Raw genomic sequence first — 3,146 nt, forward strand, 5'->3', positions numbered from 1 at the left:
ATTAACAAAAACTGATTTTCCTTCCTGGATTCTTTCATGGATATACAGAGGTGGGCAGAAGTAAACTTATAGTTGTAATACAATTATTATAAATAATAATACAAGAATAAACTGTTTAGCATATGCACAACTGTAAACCTACTTTTGCCTACCCCTGTATGTCCACGTAGGTACTTTTGGGGAGTTAGCAGCTAACAGTTGGAAACTATAAAAATTTTGTGTATGAATCTTGTATTATGAAATTATGCTGAACTTGTTTATTAGTTCTAATAGTTTTCTTATGGATTCCTTATGATTTCCTATATACAAAATCATGCCATCTGTGAATAGAGATATTTTTACTTTTTTTTATTCTAGATGTCATTTATTGCCTTTTTTTTTTTTTGGCCTTATTTCCTTTACTGCCTAGAACTTCCAGCACTGTGTTGAACACGAGTGGTGACACTGGCTATCCCTAATCTGTATTCCCAATCTAAAGGAAAAAGCATTCAGTCTTTTGCATTAAGTATGATATTACTTGTGGATTTTTTTGTAGATGGCTTTTATCAAGTTGAAGGAGTTTGATAGTTTATTCTAGCTTGTTGAGTGCCTTTATTATGAAAGGATGTGGACTTTTGTCAAAAGCTTTTTCTGTGCCTATTGAGATGATTTTGTGTTTTGTTTTGTTTTAATTCTCACCCGAGAATATGTTCTACTGGTTTTAGAGAGGGAAAGGCAAAGAGAGAGAGAAAGAGAAATATCAATTTTTGAGAGAAGCATCTATCAGCTCCCTCCTAGATGTACCCCCATTGGGAATCAGACCCAAAACCTACACAGGTGCCCCAACCAGGAATTGAACCAGCAACTTTTCAGTGCTCCAACCAACTGAGCCATACCAGCCAGGGCAGATCATGTGTTTTTTCCTCTTTATTCTATTAATATGGTATCTCATTGATCAATGTTTGTGTGTTGAACCAACCTTGCATTCCTGGATAAACCCCATTTAGCCTGGTATATAATCCTTTTCCTATGTTGCTGGATTCAGTGTTCTAGTATTGTGTTGAGGATTTTTGCATCTCTATTCATAAGAGATATTAATCTGTAATTTTCTTGATGCCTTTGTTCAGTTTTGGTAGCAGAGTAATACTGATCTTATAGAATGACTCAGGAAATGTTCTCTTCTTTTTTTTTATTGCTTAAAATATTACCAAGAGTAGTACATATGTCTCCTTTTTTTCCCCCTTGACCTTCCCCCGGCCTTCTTTTTTTTTCTTTGAAAGTTTGTGAGCAATTGGTGTTAATTCTTTTTTTAAAAATATAATATATTTTTTTGTTGATTTCAGAGAGGAAGGGAGAAGGAGAGATAGAAACATCAATGGTGAAGGGAATCATTGATTGGCTGCCTCTTGCATACCCCCTACTGGGGGTCAAGCCTGAAACATGGGCATGTGCCCTTGACCAAAATTGTATCTGGGACCCTTCAGTCCCCAGGCCAATGTTCTATCCACTGAGCCAAAGTGGCTAAGGCAATTATTTAAACATTTGGTAAATTTAGCAGTAAAGCCACGTGGGCCTGGGCTTTTATTTGTAGGAAGTTTTATTTTTTATTACTAACTTAATCTCTTTAATTGTTAAAGAGCTTTAACGTCTTTTTTAATTTTTTAAAATATATTTTTATTGATTTCAGAGAGGAAGGGAGAGGGAGAGAGAGGTAGAAACATCAAAGATGAGAATCATTGATTGGCTGCCTCCTGCAAGCCCCCTGCTGGGGACCGAGCCTGTAACCCAGGCATGTGCCCTTGACTGGAATTAAACCTGGGACCATTCAGTCCCCAGGCTGAAGCTCTATCCACTGGGCCAAACCAGCTAAGGCTGCAAGCCTTGTAGGGACCCTTAGAAATAAAAAGCTCTAGACTGGGAAGGGGCATGAGAGTGCTCTAGAGTGAGCTCCTGAGGGCTACTTACTTATTTATTTCTTTATTTTCTATAGGTGAGAATCTTAGGGGAGGGTTTCACTAGAACAGCGGTTCTCAACCTGTGGGTCGTGATCCCTTTGGTGGTCGAACGACCCTTTCACGGGGTCGCCTAAGACCATTGTGCATATCAGATATTTACATTACGATTCATAACAGTAGCAACATTGTAGTTATGAAGTAGCAATGAAAATAATTTTATGGTTGGGACACAACATGAGGAACTATATTTAAAGGGTCAGAAGGTTGAGAACCACTGCACTAGAATATTCATCAGCTTTCCAGGTGCATTTTTAATATGTTGATGCATTAAAATGAGTGTATAGAGGAGTTTGGGATTATCCTTAGGTCTGTTTTACTGTTATCTTAGTTCTGTCTGACTTTAATGTTTTTTTTTGTTATTTGTTCCCCAACTTCATCTGTCCTCGGGTTTAGCTGGCACAAATGGCATTAAGTGGGTCTTTGTTCTCTATTTTCCCAGGCCAGGGTGGTTTAAACTATGTATTCTCTGGTTAGGGAGGGGAGGTATAAACCATTTGCTCTCAAGTGTCTTTGGTTGGGGAAGATAAAGTCTTACTAGTATAATTCACAAGCTGGCTGCAACCTGTCCAAACTGTTTGGCCTTGTTTAACACTAGATTGCCCAAGGAAGTCATTTTGACTGCTTTTTAATTTCAATTAGAAAAACAATGATGTATATGATGACAGAATTTCTTAGAATTTTGTGACTTTTTATACAACATATAAATGCGTTTATTAATAATTGTAGTTACCTCCCCCTCCTTCATTTCTGGTATATATACATGTGTTATACCTATATTTCCCGAAAGCAGTCATTTTGACTGCTTGGGGCGGGCGGGGAATTTTTAAAAAAGTGCACAGAAGAAGAAGGCCGCTGAATTTTGAGGAACGATTGGACAACAACATTACCGGAAATATGTGCATTTATTGGGATTTTATATGCTCGTGGAGCCTACGAGGCAAAAAATTTAAAACTCAGTTATTTATGGTCAGCAAAGTAGGGTCCCGAATCTTTTAGAAAAACTATGGCCAGAGAAAAGTTCAAGCAAATCCTACGATTTATTCGTTTTGACAAAAGAACCGAAAGAAGTAGGCACCTACAAACAAATAAGTTTGCCTTGGTTTCGGAAATATGGGACAAGTTCATTGAAAATAGTCAAGCTGGCTGCAGACC

This window comes from Myotis davidii, unplaced genomic scaffold (genome assembly GCF_000327345.1).
Source record: "Myotis davidii unplaced genomic scaffold, ASM32734v1 scaffold292, whole genome shotgun sequence".
NCBI lineage: Eukaryota > Metazoa > Chordata > Mammalia > Chiroptera > Vespertilionidae > Myotis > Myotis davidii.